This window comes from Daktulosphaira vitifoliae, unplaced genomic scaffold, assembly GCF_025091365.1.
Source record: "Daktulosphaira vitifoliae isolate Bord-2020 unplaced genomic scaffold, ASM2509136v1 Scaffold_1, whole genome shotgun sequence".
NCBI lineage: Eukaryota > Metazoa > Arthropoda > Insecta > Hemiptera > Phylloxeridae > Daktulosphaira > Daktulosphaira vitifoliae.
In genome coordinates, this window is record NW_026099572.1 from 86,016,420 (window position 1) to 86,034,715 (window position 18,296).

Consider the following 18,296-nt stretch of genomic DNA (forward strand, 5'->3'; position numbering starts at 1 on the left):
TATTGTGCATGCGAACAATGCGCTCGTGTGTGATTTCAATTTAATATTGTCGCGGCAGAAATAATAATATTGTCTTACAGCCACGTAACGTCGACTTTTTTTTACAGGCACTTTAAACGTGATTTGAAATTTGCAGTTTGTTATCGTTTCCGTTCGGCTTACAAACGTGAAAGCATTGATTAAAAATATAATCCACATTGTTTTCGTTCTGGAAAATACTTTATTGTGGCTTTATAAAGTGATCGTTCAGTTAATGTATGAAATATTTTCATATAGGCAGAAGCAGAGATTTTTGATCATACGAAAAAAAAACTGTTGTAATTAGAATGGATTACGAATACAAGTGGGATACGTTTAAATCTTCAACGTATGGTTTTATTGTAAAGCATAATGTAAATATGTTTGTTGTGTGTCCACAGCATAGTAAATAATGATTAGAACGAACAATTTATTGAAACATACAAATCATAGATGTAGTTGAAGTACTGTAGTGACGGTATGCACTGAAGCGAATAAAAGGTATTCTTCGTAAGCTGCATAGGAATATTTCCAATGCGAAATTAACGAGTATCAATACCGTACATTTAATATTTTCAAATGCCTACCCACAGATTTCAAACGTTCTTGTTACGTTTATTTAGTGTTATTTATAGTCCACGTGTGTATTCCGGATTTTATTACTGTCGCATCCGATTTCTCATTAACTATGAAATATGCGTTGACCAATATCTGTTGTATTGCACTCGACTCGACCACAGTAAATTAGAGTGAAAGCGATGGGTTAAACTATAACACCAATAGCTCACGCGTTTTGGGAAATCTATTACGATACAGTCATTGAAACGGCAATATAACATCTACAATGTTCTATATGCACAAGCAATTGTATAGTTTTGCTAATAATTTATTAGTAAGTTAAATTCATTTTTAATGTCGTACCTATTGTTGGATTTATTTGATGTAATAATTATTGAATTTCGCGAGATGGCCAATAAAGAACTAGCATCAAACATTTAAACACCAACGATATTTTTTTTTAAAGCCGAGACGACTTGCGAATTTTAAAACTTCAAATAAATAATAATATTCCGAGTCAAATCTTTAGGATTTATGAAAACGTACGTAAAAATCTATACATGTGTATAAATTGTGAAAATAATTAATAAAAAAAAAAATTAATATCATTATCAATAAAGCATTAATAATATTTGTTGTAGTGACCTTCATAAAAACTTGATGATTAGGTACAACATTTTCTTTTTTTTTTTAGTGTCACTGCAAACTATGGTATTGTTTTATTTATTATATAATCAAATTAAAATGAGTTAACGCAATATAACAAAATTATTAATAGAAATTAGGGATTATATTAAATAACTATTTTAATATTTAGTTATGTGTAAGGTATACGTAAGTGTCGATTGAACAAAAGTAATTATTATATATTCAAAAAAAAAACAAAAAAAAATCATATAAACGAATGATATGCCCATTTTGGTTAAGTGTTCAACAAAAGTTAACGTTGTCTTTGGATGAAAAATTAATGAATGAATCCAACTTAAATATTATAAATTTAAATATTAACGTTAAAAAAAACACGGTGTTAGTTTTATAAAGAAATATGAGAAAAGCTGTTAAAATTATTTGCATTACAAAAGTAATTTAATTCAATTATAGGAGGCATTTCACCATAGAATCACACCTGATCTTCAAACAAGGCTTATTAAAGAAATATTTATTCCTGAACTACTCTTTTTCTCATTGAACAACGTTATATGATTAATCACTAAGTGTTTGCTTGGAATTGTGTCAACAAAACGGTTTTATTGTTGTCAAACAATCGTCAATAGATTCGGAAAGGAAAGGAAAATTGATTTTTTATACAGTTATTACAATCATCAGTAAGAAATTCCGTTTACTCTATACCCCTTGGGAGATTACTGTTAAAACTGTGTTGACATCTCAAGATTAAAAAACATTGTGGTTCATTCGACAAAGTGATACTATAACTATAAACAGAAAAATCAGTTGTAATTATTGAAAAAGTACAGAAAAAAAAGATAAATTATTAAATGATTAAATGACAATATTGTCTTAATTTTTTATTCTATTTTCAATAAATAAAAAATATCAATAATTGAAAATTCTTCAAGAATATTTTTTTTGAACAATTAGAAATATATAATTGTTTAAAAAATTTAATTTCTATAAAACTTGAAAACCTCAATTTTCATTACTATCTAAAAAATATCCCGCAGTTTCATATACTGTTGAAGTTGTTCTATCAGATAAAAGCAAATATACTTTTTAGTAATATAAAAGCTAAGATACTAAAAATAGAAAAAACATTATTGAAAATATTCTTTATCATTTTACAAACTCACGAAAGTCGTCTTCTCTATATTATTTTAAAATTATATTTTTGCAAATTTCTATTACGTACAATAGAATAATTTCTTTTGCATTTTAAATTATGAAGTTCATTTTTTTTTATATAAAACACGGAATATGTGAACCCGGAGAAAAAAGGACACGTGTACAATATAAAGAAACTATAAAATTATTGTACTAATCATGTGTCACAACAGTTTGAAATTGAAATATAATAGCGATGAAATATTCTAGAAAATTGCTATTGTTTATGGCAAATAAAGTTTTATATTAATTTGTGATCGAAAAAAGCGTTGCGTTTTACGAATTACGTGGTTGATGTGCCTACCAAGTTATTTTTTGTAAACAGTCCCTTTATTTGTTGGTGAGGTTATTTTAAATTGATTTTGTTGTATTTGTCTTACCTATTTTCAAAGAAAAGAAAGTATAAAAACAGAAAAATTGTTTAATAGCAAACGATTTAAAATTAAATATTTAAATTTGTACTTGTAACATCATATTGGCTGAACTTCAATTTTAGTACATGAAATATGTTGTTTATAATAAGCTTATATCACATAAAGTATTTTATATAACAATAAAAATATTGTTACAACGAATTTGAATACAATCCAATAAATTTATAAAAATATTTTATATTATGGTGAATAATTGTCTTTCGTATATCTGATGAGAAAGATAATACGTTGTTCCGTTAACGTATTTAGAAAATATGTACGAAAATCTATAAAAACTATTGAATCGATTTCAAAATACTATTGCAGACTTGAAAATATTAACATTGGACCAAAAATAGAAACAAATATTATTTATTGGATGTATAAAATAATATCGCATGCATGCGTGTTGTTGAACGATTTTAAAAAACAATTATATTTGCTGACTAAACATTGAAAAACAACATTTTGTAGAAAAATCAATCAGCGCCAGTGGATACACTGAATAAATGCAAAATTATTTTGAAGACAGTTTATTAAAAGAAAATTGTGTTTTGTTTATTCAATTTAAATAATGTCATATTGACACCAATACCGAATGCAATATAAACATCTTTAAACTGTCTTGTTTAAAAATGCTTCAACAATTTTTAAATAACTTTGCAAAAGGTAGTATTTGTACATATTACTTAACATTTTATCAACAAGGTATGTATCCATTAACTACTCAGTAGCAGTGGAAAAGATAATATTTTTTAATTTGAAATATAACTACACCAAAAAGTTACAACGCAATTTCAATATCTCTAAATACAATAATATTCAGCTTAAGATTGATTAGTCATACTTGAGTGCTTTGACTAAAATTCCGGTACCAAAATAACTATGAAAAAGCTCCGTTTTCTTTACATTGTATGTAATTCTAGTACCTGGTCGGTACCACAAATCATATTTTCCTTATTTTCATCAATATTGTTTCATATTAAAATCCCTTCAAATGCAATAAAGTTGGTAATAAATATCCATCGTTTAAAATAACGCGTTGAACAATAAAAGTCGCGGTGGTCCCAGACAAGATCCCTTTCACAAAAAGCCAGCTTTATTTTTTATTACTATCACGACGTTTTTTAATATTACTTTGAACATATCATGTAAATGCGAGGGCGTTAACGCGAGGCAAAAAAACGTTAAGACATTATAAAAAAAACTTATATCAATAAGCGTACATCTTATTCTAGCTACAAGAATTAACGCGCCTACAAGAAATATAATGTTTGCAAGTCTTTCTCTTACTAATATAAAATGTTTTAAACAATTTGAATACACAACGATTGAAGTTTTACGCATTAAAATATTTCATAAAGCATAAAACATCAACAATATGCATATTTATAAAGCTGATAGCATAACTTTTTCTAGCCAACCCTAATTAACATTAATAATTAAATGAGTATATAATGTTTGAAATTTATACGGTTAAACAAACGCGCATGTAACGTTTACGTTAAACTTTATTTTAAGACGTAGGTCATATAATATGTTTAATACAACTCAAGCGGGTTATTATTCTTTAAAGAAAAATACTGAATACATAGCAAAAGACAGCGTATAGTAAATTATCATACTCTGTCGCAGTAGATAAAGAAAAATTTTTAAGTTTATTTGAACTAAATTAGTTGAGTCAACTGTAAATGTTTTTAGTTAAAATCTAACGAAAGAAAGTTACAATGAAAGTACAAGATTGAACATACCAGACTAGTTTAAACTACTATTCTAAAATTGTAGAACATTAAAAGTCAAAGTTTTAGCTCTCTAAAATTCAAAGAATGTTTAAAGGGTTAATTTAAGTTCTTACTAACTGATATATAAATATAATTAAACATTAAGAGACGCATTGGTAGATAGAATAAATATATTTAACAATATGTTTTTAAATTGTTTAATTTAAAATTTAATGTTTGTTTTATTTTCAAGCAAAAAGATTTTTTTTAACAAAATAAAATTGAGTTGACAAAAAAAAATTAATTTATTCAATTGTAGTTGACCTTGGCAAAAAGTTCTTGTGCACGAAGGTGTTAATTTTTACTTGAGATATAAATCCACCAAATTCGTTGAAATTAGCTTTGGTAACTTACAACGTTAATAATTTTCGAAAGGCGTGTGTGTTTAATTCGGGTCAAACTACCATATTAGAGTGCTTGTGGTTGCGGTTATTTTAAACGCACAAAAACCGCTACATTAAAATATTTTTAAAGAGTGTATAAAATTGTTTTTTTTGAAACCACGTAACTTATGCGAGCTCGCTATGATATAGAGCAACCAATAGAAAAGCTTACACGGCTTCATGTTATCTTATAAGATATTAATTCTGTCAATTGTTAATTTAAATGCATATCAACACATCAGCACAACAATTAATAACGCTAATAATATTATGTAAGTAGACATGACGCATAGTCAACAAGTTTATTAATTTTTTAAATGTATAAATCTATTTTATTTTGTAAAATAAAAATGTAATATTTCATGTGTATATAAAAGATTATCTGTTAGTTATATAAATCAAATTTCTAGAATTATAAATGCAACAATCAAAATATTCACACCATTTTCTTTTTTTGCACAGAACTGTTTTCAACGCACTGGGCTGCTAAATGGTTACTGAAATTTTCAGATGCTGGCTGCATATATATATATATATATTGTAACATCTCTCTATTTTATTTATACAGTAGGATTTTCCGTTATTTTCAAAAGGGTTTATTAGAGTTACAAGGGTACGTTGACATTCGACGGATAGTGGCGATGTATTCTCGTATTGCTGTCTAGAAAAACAGCAAAACCAGAAGAAAACTGGGAGAGATTAGACAGGTTTTTGCCTTTTCATTTCAGCAATATTGAAAATTCTCGACTGCGGTTGTCGAATGTTTTCTTTGCTGTAGAGCTTATGTAGACTTTTGTGGCATTAACCCGCGGGTACAAACAGCCTTCTTAGTGAAAACCACTATCGTTTTCATTTTGACTTCAAACGTACGAAAGTTACACTAGTGTTTTTTCTCAATCGATGTGTATTGGAGGGTTTCAACAATAATATTAATCGCAAACATAATATTCCAAGAAACTAATAACATTATTTTGACAAGGCTTTATACTAATACGTCAAGTCTTTGGTATAATATGTCAATAGATTGGAACGAAACGAGATTTTCTTTTAATCTAAAAGGAATATGTTGACGTCCAAGACTTATCGCAAGACCCAAAAGAAAAAATCAATCATACTTATATGTATTTTGCACGGTAAACAAATTAAGTATGCATACCATAAGTCAATATTTTGTTACATTTAATAGTTTCTCTTTCAAAATTATAATCGAAAGTTACATATTACATTCAAATGTCAAACGACGGTTTTTTTATGTGCCTGATTCATACAAACGTGCATTTTATAAAAATACGATTTTATGCTTTGCTCATTAAGATTATATTATACTTGACTCTGTCGAGTAAAAAACTCGAGAAATGGGATACAACTGTAAATCACATACAGAGTGCTCAGTAAGTAAGTAAACAGATTAATTGTTACAAACAATGAGAACAATAGAAACCCGTCTCCTTACTTACTGAAGACTCTATATAACACTTAAATCAAAACTATTCAGAAATGGGTATGAATATTATTATTTTTTAAGAAACGCTTTCCGGGTATAAAATATACTAAATAAACACATGATTGCGACTGAATTATTGGATTCGAGAGACTCGAGGAGCTATTCGTTGGAAATAAATTACTATATTTTTCAAACGCAAGTCAACAATCATACTTCGTCTGAATTGTAAACATTGGCGGCAATGTGTGCGTTATCAACGCCACAAAACGTGTAAGAAAACGAACAACTATGTAGAATACGCTTTGAATATTTATGCGTGCCTAGCACTTTTTAATCGATGCACATGTACGAAAAAAAATTACAGTCACGCGTATGTTGATGTTTGTTTTAAAGATCTCGCCGATTTGAAGTCCATATAAAAAAAAACTATGAGTAATATTTCAAAACTGATAAGAATGAAAAGAAAAATAAAGTCTACTTTGTTTGGCGGTTAGTTTAAAACAATAAAATGAAATTGTTTTGACACTAAAAATAATGAAATAATATAATACCTAAAGAAAAGTGTCAGACAGCCTCATAAAATGTATTTATGTCGAGGAGTTTTTTTTACTGTTTATAATCTACTTGAACTTTACGTAAAACATATTATCACTGGTATAAAATACTATAATACTTATAATCAATAAATATCTTAAAAATCAATATCGTAAAATAAAATGTTTCGATAGTTTAAATGGTTTTTGAATGGAAACATACATTACGATTGTTTCTTCATTAAGTTAAGTTAGTTAACTTTTAGATGAAAATGTCTAATTATATTTTATATTCCTTAGAGAGGGTATATGTAAATCAGTTTTAGATGAATTGTTTCTTATTTTTCTTAAAAAGGGTTAATGTGTATATTTATGTGCTCAAGTGCTATTTGACTTTCACGTTTCCTTTTAAAATGGAGGCGTTAAAACAGCTCGTTTGGAGTACTATAGCACACCAAAGCATCGTGTCAAGTAGAGATATTCAACTCCGTTACGTTGAATTTACTAGATTGGGTTTGGTTAGGAGGAAAGTATTGAGTGTAAATCGTAGTTAAATGCAAACAGTAAACATTAACTAGATCTAAATAACCTATATAATGTACAAAGTAAAAATGAATGGGTAAATAAAATATTACCATTATCTAACACAGCAACATAAAACTAATTTAAAACTTTTTAAAGTAAATATTTATTTATTAAAAAATAGTTAACAGTTAATGAACTTTGGAATTTTTTATTGATTTTCATGCTATTGAGTTAATTATTATTTTAACAGACAGTTAAAATATCACGTTATTAAATATGGAAAGTAAAAAATATAATGAACAAAAGATTATTCATTTTTTTATAACTATAAATAGCCATAAAACTCACTTAATTTATATATTTTATAATTATTTTACAAATAATAAAAATAATTTAACTAAATGTTTGAAAGGTATAGGAAAATAAATCATATAATTGCGTGATTAATTTGTTCTCCCAGCAAAAAACAGTAAGCCATTGAAAAAAAAAATTTAATCATGCTAGTTTCAATCGTATTCGAGTTCATTGTAACTATGATTTCATTTACTTCATTATTTTAAATCGTCAGGATTATAACACTAAATATTGGCTTAACGCCTTTAGTAAAGTTCAGATTTATTTTAAGAGTTATCAGTCGACTGCCAGATAAATTTATATCAAAGTATATCTGACAGGTATACAAGTCTTAGGTTTTTAACTAAAATTATAAAATCGATTGAACTATCTATAGAACGATCAATAATAAAATGTCATGAATATTTTTACGATACAATTAATTCAACGCCAATATCATAAAGTTTTATGGGTGTCATCAACGAAAAATCGTTTTACTTAATTAAAATATTAACTCAACTTAATATAAAGAAGAAAAAACTAAAAACGTCAAGTTAAAATTAGAGTTCAAAATAGTTTTGTCAAAAAAAAAAAAAAAAAGAAATACTGAACTTCAATATATAAATTTACTGAACCAATAAGAATTTATTTTTTTTAAGCTTTATACTAGTACACTCAGAGTGACGATAAACAAAATAATGTTTATCGGATTCGTAAGATGATTAAAAAGGTACATGGGCAAATACAACGATATAATCAAATCGAAAAAATAAGAGTAAATCACTGTCTCGTCTTAACATGCCGTTTATTATAACGTTTCAAAAAAACATTGATTACAAAGTTTTCAATCTAGTGAGAGTTTATTAATACATATTATTATGCTTTTAAAATATCAAGATTCAGGATAAATTTATAATCTTACCTGAAGAGAACTCTAAAAGTTGCGACGTAAATATTCTTTGTTATTTGCGGTAAATAATCTAAAACAATAAAAAATAAAATGTAATTAATAGTGTTTAGGAAGTTGTTTGTATTGTAGACGAATAATAAAATTTGAGCGCACAATGGCACGATAATAACAATCGCATACTAATTAGAAACCAACAGAGGTTTTACAATTAAGTTTCTACACTGCAAAAGGACATTACACCAAAAAGAACATTACACCCAGGAGGTTTTGGCTCGGAGGGAACGATTTACCTAAGGAGGACGTTACCCCTGACCATTACAAACTCCCTTTACTCACCAACCATATTATTTCATCACGGATAAAGGCTTATGGTTTCCCATTAGGTCTTATAAAAAATGTATAAAAAAAATCACATCCACTTTGCGTGATTTACACTGACATATTCAGTAAAAAAGTAAACATATTTACATAAGGTCTGCGTGACTTTGTCCACTCTGTATCCACTAGAAAGGTAACACCGAGAAGTTCAACAAAGTTTTCGGACATTTATCGAACGGTGACAAAAAAATCGTTTATGTACCGGTAACAATCTATAGGTAAATACAATTGAGAACAGAAGAAACTGTTGTCATAAAAAAGTAGAGATCTTGATAACTAGAAACGAGGTATAAATTTATTTGTGGTCGATAAGTTTCACTGAAAACAATATTTGAAAATAAATTTATTTAAATCCTGATAGTCAAAAGGAAACCTTGACCTCAGGTGAACCTATCAAATTAATAGAACCTACGACTAAGAATTGAACGTTTCGCCATTAAAACTACATTTGAGATTATTGTTTTTTAAATCGTTTAGGAAGTATTTAAAGTATGACTTTTCACTTAATAATGTATTCATAATTTACGGCTTCTTATTTTTTTATTTATTTATTTAATAAAACCTTCCAAGAGTTGAAAGTATAACAATTAAGTAATTAAAATATAATTTTGTAAATCATAGTTAACTTAAAAAACACTAGATTTCAATTTATTTTCATTGTAGCTAAAAAAATCAAATTCAATAAATGCATTACAAAGAGATAACAAACGATTAAGAACACAATTAATTACATAATTTTTATTGTTAAAACAGATTTGAAATAATGGTGGATAACGTGAGTCAAGTCTAAGTGTTTTGAAGTTTATTTGCTCCAAGAGTTTGAGACTATCAATTTTGTTGTTTAATAGCTTGTATTTAAATGATATATTCGCATACTTACGTATTAATATTAGTGAAGAGATTTGGTATTTCGTTGCTATTTCATTAATGTGAATAACTCCTATACCTATATTAATAGCTATCATTAAAAAAAAAAAACGCTTTTGAATTCTATTTTTTAGGCCATTTTGGATTAGGTTCCAAAAAATCAAGCCAAACTTCAACACTTTATTATTCAAGTTTGATATTGTAAAATTAAATTTTTTCATTAATTTTCATATAGAAAAATTTCTGTAAAATAATTTGAGGATAAATTTATATGTTTTTTTTTGTATTTTTTAAATTAGAATTTAGAATTTCTATTATGTATACTATGATTCAATTTAATAATGCGGTTATAATGGACTGAATACTTGACGGAAATACTTTTACTCTTAAATTTTAGTGAATTTAAATAAATAATATTACACTGTCAAAAACACTGAGAGTTATTTTGTGATATTTTTATAATTAGGAAAAAATAATTTAAGGAATAATAAATGACTTATATAGTTATATCCATTCCACTATCAAGAACTTTTAATTGTTCCATTTTCGTATAACTTAAGAGTTTCTTATTTTAAAAACATTAACTTTTAAATACGATTTACTCATCAAAAATAATATTAAAATTTTAATACAGGAACTGAAACAGAGCCTATTAACTGACTTTTGAACCGGATCCTTTTTAATATTTAGAAACCCATCCAGAGTAGGAGTTTTTATTAAGTAAACCAAGTCCAAAATCTAACTGGAACCTTTAAAAGTATTTGTTTTTATTGAACTATTAACAGATTTTTTACGTGTACATGTTTATACAAGTAAATTACATTAAAATTTTTACTACTTCTTACTAGCAAAAAGATATGTTTTTATTTTTTTTTAGTGACGACTTTCCTCCCCATTAGTATAGAATAGTTTTTATAATAACATGGGACTAAATTTGATTTTCTTATCACCGTAAAAATATTTTTAAGTAACAATACATATGGGTTTTGCTAATTTTTGTGAGAATCCAGCTTCCCTTCCCATATTATGTTAAAAAAATGTATGACGTAAAAGCCTTTAACATGGATGCTTTTACAGGAGGAAGTATAAAACCCCCATGATGAAAATAAATATAGCATGAAGATTTATCTAATTGAGGCTAGTAAAATATTTTTATGCATATCACCTCTACAAAAAAATTGTCAAGACTCTGATTGACCTATGATTAAATTAATTTTTATCAAAAAGTACCGGAGTATTTATTTTCAAAAACCGAAATTTATATTTAAGAAATAAAATATCCTGAATCGAACTCGTACCTTAAAATAATTTTTATAAAACACAAGTATATAAAAATTATGGTTGCAATTTTTGCTTTCAACTATATAATTATCCAACCATGCAAACGTTTTATTATTTAACTACTTCTCTATTTGGGCCAGTCAACGAAGGAGTAATTTTGGCAAATGGCGGAAAAAATTCCCAACCAAATTTTTATTTTATAAAAAGTTAAATTAAGATATGTATAATGACATACTAAAAGTCCTCATTGATTGAGCTTTTTTTTTACAGCCTTGCAAAAGTTCAAAGTATGAGCTTTTTTATTTTTCTCAAAAAATATTTAACTTACAAAAAAGTTTCGTACAAAAGTTGTTTAGAAGACAATTTTAAACAAAAAAGGTATCCTTTATTTTTTTATTTAAACAAATATTTTTCGAGTTACATTACATTTAATATGAGTACTAAAATTTTTTTTCTATATAATTGTTGTTTCGGAATGTACAATTTAGCGTTTAGTTGGGTTTAAACAATAAAGCGTCAAATCAATTACCTACTCTATCGGTTGTATCTTAATATACACTACACTTTAATGATACTATAAATAAATAAACTCACACATACACACATATGCATTTATAACATTGTATCTAATGTAAGTATAACATGATAAAAAGTAATCGAAAAATATTTGTTTAAATGAAAAAATAAAGGATACTTTTTTTGTTTAAAATTGTCTTCTAAACAACTTTTGTACGAAACTTTTTTTGTAAGTTAAATATTTTTTGAGAAAAATAAAAAAGCTCATATTTTTGAACTTTTGCAAGGCTCTAAAAAAAAAGCTCAATTCCAATCAATGAGGACTTTTAGTATGTTATTATACATATCTTAATTCAACTTTTTATAAAAAAAAATTTGGTTGGGAATTTTTTCCGCCATTTTTCCTTTGTTGACTGGTCTAATTCACTTAAATTCATCTTAAAAATAACATAAACATAAATACCTGATGATTTATCAATCGACGTCATTATTTTTATGTAACATTTAATCAAACAATTGAATAATTATAATTAATTAATAATCTTTTATTTGCAGTTTTTCTTAATGACGTAAAATATTCATTGATATTACAACAAAGTAAAATTCTAAGTTTTTAGAGCTTGTTAATTCGAATACACTCCTATAATGGAAAAATATCTAACTTTCATTGGAAATTTTTTAAAACTAATTAGATTTGTTTTCATTGAGAGAATTTTTTCAAAGAAAATTTTATTTTAGAAAATACATATTTGTTCAATAGTAAGTTTTACTTTCCATCGAACAAACAAGTAACTTAAGTCAAAAATAGAATTTATTTTCTTCGAAGAAAGAGAAATACAAAATTTAAATTTAACATAATGATCAACTTATAATGAAAGTCGAGGAAAAAATTCTGTTGCACTCTATAGAATTAAATTCAGAAAATTCATAAAACTTTTATGAATCTAGTAAGTATAATCAGCTTTTAATAAGTGATGTGATGTCTTAAAAATATTTTTAAAACGCAGTAGAATACTTTTTATTAAATTAAAATTAAAAAAAAAAGTGACTAAGGAAATCCTGCTTTCACTTTAGTCTAATGATGTTATATAAAAAGAAAATTAAAATCTGGTTACACTAAAAATCAAAAAGTGACAGGTTATGAATTTGAAAGATTTTTACTGAAAAAGTAAATTCAAAAAGTAAAAATAAACATCTAAAACTGCATTTTCAAACGATGGAAATAGTGTCAAAATACTTATGAACTTTTTCAATTTAAGTTATTTTGTGAGTTACCATTTATTTGTTTTTTATAAGTAATAATAAATCTAAAGTGTTTTTTTTTTTTAGAAAAGATTGACTATTTAAATAATTCTGGGTATTTTTATACAACACCGACAAAACCAACAAGTGACATATTTTAAATAAAAAAATATATATGAAACGTAAGCACGTACGAAAAAAATATTTTTACATACTTAATTCACTTTAATTTTAAATTTAATTATGTTTGTATTGTACGCAGGAGTCCCACAAAAAATTAACAAAACAACAATAGTTACAGTGTAAAAAATAAAATAAACAATACTCATTTATATGTCGTTTAGAAAGAAGTCGTGTTAGTGTTTCAATAACAAGTTGCAAAATAAAAAAGAAGCTTAATAACTTTTTTTAATACGGTATTACAATAGGTATACGGAGATGTATGAATTATTCAGAAGTTAGAAATCCGTTTTAACAGTTTAATATAGTTTTCTAATTAATATTTGGCTCTTTTTAATAATTTTTTCGGTATTTGACATTTATTTTTTATAGCGGAAAAAAAACCGCTATAAAACTGAGAATAATGCCAACCCTCTCGATGAACGTACTTAAATGTTTTTCTTTTTATTATATTTTTTACGAGCCATTCAGTGCACGCGGATAAAGCCACTGAAGGTTGAAGTATTCAAATTGTGTAGTTAAAAAAGTGCGATTGAGTTATACAATGGATGTACATAATCATAAGTGTCGCATCAAAAAAATGAGTAAGAGATCAAGAAGTATCTTGGTTCAACCTTCGCAATAAGAAATTACTAATCTTAAAATTATTAGCCAGACAGGACTCAAGTACCTCTTTTGAGTAATTATTTCGTCTGGTTATTTTGACTGTTTAATTGTTTCAAGGAAAATATACTTTTTAAAAGTTCATCAAAAGTTGAACAAAAGAAAATGTTTAAAATGGAATTTTGAAGTAACTTTTTAGATTGTCAATCTTAAAATGAAGAGTGATTGTTTAACTATGGCTCACGCAATATCTTTAATAATATAAAACATAATATAATTTTTTCTTTTCAGAAGATATTAATATCTTATGCTTTATAATTTTCATAAAACAATTTGGGCATATTTCCCTCTTTTTTCTTTAAAAGTTTATCAATTTTAGTTTTTTTTTAATGGAAAAATACGTATATGTTTAATCAACTTACAAACTAGAAAATAACACTGATCGATAACAAATTTTGGACAAGTATTATAAGAAATATTATCAAATAACCTCTTAAAATTTTAAGAGGAAAAGAAGGAGGTAGGAATATATATATTTTTGGAAATAATGGAATGTAGGATACGGATGGATTTCAAGTAGTTGGAATAAAGGCGAGGGAGAGATATTGAACACAGGATACTATTTACTTCTGAAAAAAATGTTTGTATTTTCAAAGATTTTGTGTGAGTCATAGTTAAACAATCACTCTGTATTATATTTATTTAACTGATTATAAGTTATTAATAATATTCGTCTTGATTGCATTAGATGAAGTACTAAAAGAGCACAAATTCAAACTGTTTATGTTGTTAAGAATCTTAAAAGTTTTGCAGCTTAAACAAAGATAATAGGAATTTATATTGAAGTTTATAACTGCTTGGTTCATTGATTTAAATATACATGTATAAAATACTATGTTTCAATTCTTAGATTATGAAACTTTTAGGTACATTAAAAAAAGAGTATATCTTTTCCTATAATCGTATTAACTTAACTGGCGATGCGTTTATAAATTATAATACCCAAGCCGATACCATAGCGATAGTCTTATTTCAAAGAAAAACTGTCTTGCCCGTTTAAGGAACTACAAAAGAAATCCTATAAGTAACCGATGATACTACATAAGCTGTCATTTCAAAGAAAAAGTGAATTGGAAAAGAGGATGGAGGAAAGGGTCTTCTTTTTCAAATTATATTAACGCAACCTAAAGTCTGTGTAATTTTTAACGGTATGGTTCATTTAACAGTCGTTTTTCTTCTGTTTTGCAGTGAACACAGTGACACTCTTATTTCTAATCGAATCCGTTTTTTCGCAGCGCCACGGTTTAATACTCTATTTTTTGTTTTATTTTGTCATTTTCTTCTTCATGTCCTCCCCAAAAGTCTCATTTATTTCGAACATGGCTAACTATAGATACAAGGATTACACTTGCGACCAAGGTGAAAACTTTACGTGAGTTTAATTTGCCGCAGTTTGCGTACCGTTTGTGAAAACCCAACGACAGTCATCAGTCCATGTTCTTTTTATGTTCGGTACAAAACACTATTTGATGTGTACAGAATTATTTTTCCGAAGCCAAAACTTAAACTTTTACTGTGAGGTAGTAGTTGAGACCTAACATTGTGAGTTGAAAGAAAATGTTTTTTTGTTGAATTTATGAATATTAAGTAAAAAGAATTCCTTAAAAACTTTTAACAGACCATGTGCATGGCTTGTTATGATAATAACTACAATTATAGACCATGACGTAGAGTACAAATATATTTACAAGTAATTGCACTGAGTGATGTTAAATATGTTTAGTTAGCAATTATCGGCTGTAAGTACATACAACGATTTTCAGAGTTTGATTATGAATAAAAGGTCATGCACAGGTATTACTTGAATCTTGAAAAAACATTTCTAAACTTTTATTAAGTGTAAGTGTTGTAACTATTTTCCTTTAACAAAAATAAATAATTATTATTGTATGATATATAATTTTTTTTTTTTAAGTAATTTTACTAGAACGTTTATAGGTCAATTTAATAAAATATGGTTGGATTTTTCGTAGGGTCTGATATGAGCGAATGTAAACCTTTATGCTAACCATGCAAGAAAGTAAATTTAAACCAACAGGGAAACCAATATGAACACATTATGTATACTACATCATCAATAACCCGAATAAATCACTCAATTACACGCAGGGTAAACCACATAAGAATTTTATAAACAAACTTTAATTTTGAAAGAATAAACGTATTAATGAAATTACATTTGATACTTCATTTTTCATATCAAGTATGAAACAATGAAGTGTGTACGTATTCAGGTCTTGTTTACGAATATATTTTTTGTAATAACAAATACTCTAAATTTAGTGGGGTAATATATTATTAATTATTAATATTATTATCGATGGTATTATTGATCAGTGGATTTTTATGACCCAGTTTGTTCACGTTTAGATGGCTAGTGACTTCGGAGATACTTGGGGAGTACAGTAATGGCTGTTGTCTGAAATTCTCATCCATCTAAGGATTAGCAGCTTAAGCTCAATTACAAGTCATTGAGGTATCTATGCATCACACCATTTTCCTTAGGTCATACGATTAATTTATAATTATTAATTACTCAATTAATTAATTAGTCAATTATTTATTAATGTATTACAATCAATAATTCTATAATATAAGTCATAAAAAATCAAACAATAAGTTTTAATTATAAATGCACTATAAGCATCAACTTTATGATGAATCTAATCTCTCTTATAGAAACTTTAGTTTGACGGTATTCGCTACTATTTACAGTTTGTATTGAATCATAGGAAATGGTAATTATAGTAACGCAGTGTTTATGAAAGCTATTCTTCGTGTTCGCTCATTAAGTTGAGAACGAATTAAAGGACAGTAAATGAGCTGGGTGTTTTTTATTATACGAGTTAACATAATTTCACAATATTTATAGTAGCTGAACATGATACTCTTTTATAATGCACGTGGATAGAAGAGTACGAGCTTAAGCGTCATGAGTATTTTTCACGATAGACAATTGCGTGTTGAACGAAAACTTTTAATTGATATCACAGTTGAATAGTTTTTAAGTAAACTAGAAACTATTTATTCAATAGTTAATAATTTTTCCCTTTATAATTTATTATCTACATACTATATTTTACTAACATTAATTGAATTTGAATACATTAGGTTTTATTTATTGTCATATCAAACTTATTTATTGACATTTTTACAAGGAAGAAAATTTATAATAATAAAAAAATGTTAATAAGCAGAGAAATAACTGCAACATCTCGTTTTAAAAAATCTGTAGTAAATTTATTTGAAGTAATTATTTTAGAATGACATATATATTATACAGTTATTTAGCGTTACTGGGGCGTTATTTGTCAAATTATTGACATATAATAATTTAACAAAATTAACGAGAACAAAGTTGTATAGTTTCTTTTGGTTAATGACTTTTATTAGCAACAAGTTGTTTAGAATTCAAAATAGCATCATAATTTCAGTATTTTGGTAACATTTTTTTAATTTTAGTTAATTATTGACTAATTTTCATAATTTTACTTAATTTAAATTTTGGTAATTACATTTAATAAAAATACAACCTTATATAAAATCAAAAAAAATTGGCATGTTGATGAAATTTAATTTAAGTTTGTTAAAGTGTATTTCATGTATGTTAAATAACTATTGTACCAGGTAAGTTCGTACAGTTGATCTACGACATACCTACAGCGCTTGGAGATGTTGAGATATCGAGAATAACTTTTCAATTATTTTACAAATAAAAAAAAAGTAAAAGTTCAAATAATTTTTTATGTCAATAACTTTTTTTTAGTGCTATTTTCATTGGCATATTAAATATTCAGATTAAAAGTGTTATGATTAAATAATTAATTAATTATTAAAGTATTTTACAACTAATATGATTCATTAAATAGATTTTAAATATCTATAGGTATGTAATTTATATTCTTTTAAGAATATTTACCAAAAAGTGTGACACGTACACATTCAAATTTATACTTTGGATTACTGTTTGTTTAATCAGACGTGTTGTTCATAATTCATCTCCTAAATTTTTGAAATATTAGCTTTCAAAGATTTAGAAAGGCAAGGAATGGGGTATCGTTTAAAGATGCTCTATTTCTATTGCAATAAATAAGAATTCTTCCACGTCTATTATAAATCATATTAACTTAAAAAGTAATAAAATAAAACTGATTATTGACTAGTCAAGATTTTCTTTAGACCATTCTTCATTTAACAATAAAAAAATAAAATTGGCTCTTATTAAACTTTTGGAAATAACTCCAAAATCTATCCTTAGAAATAAGTTTTACATAAAATAAACAAAATGTATGAATAAATAATTTTTTAAATTCTAATATCATTAAAACAATAGCGCACTATTATTTTTTTATATTAATTCTGTCATTGTTAAAATATTAATAGATTATCTTGGTTATTCTGTTGGTAAATAATTAAGAACGTCTTCATAACT

General features: G+C 26.2%; 1 protein-coding gene and 1 long non-coding RNA gene across 8 annotated transcripts in view; one reads left to right on the top strand and one right to left on the bottom strand.

The window, feature by feature from the left end:
• The window catches only part of LOC126906581 (uncharacterized), an 80,667-nt gene that overhangs the window by 32,057 nt on the left and 30,314 nt on the right, over nucleotides 1–18,296 (bottom strand). For 6 of the 7 annotated variants that reach the window (XM_050687228.1, XM_050687220.1, XM_050687256.1 and 3 more), the window contains one exon: nucleotides 8,750–8,807. The exons of the other annotated variant lie outside the window; for it this stretch is intronic. The gene's annotated coding sequence lies outside the window, so the exon portion shown is untranslated. The remainder of the gene's footprint in view (nucleotides 1–8,749; nucleotides 8,808–18,296) is intronic. 7 annotated transcript variants of the gene reach the window in all.
• Nucleotides 15,396–16,483, top strand: LOC126906746 (uncharacterized). Its single transcript, XR_007704330.1, has 3 exons — nucleotides 15,396–15,703; nucleotides 15,838–16,086; nucleotides 16,235–16,483. It is a non-coding gene; the product is annotated as an uncharacterized LOC126906746 (long non-coding RNA).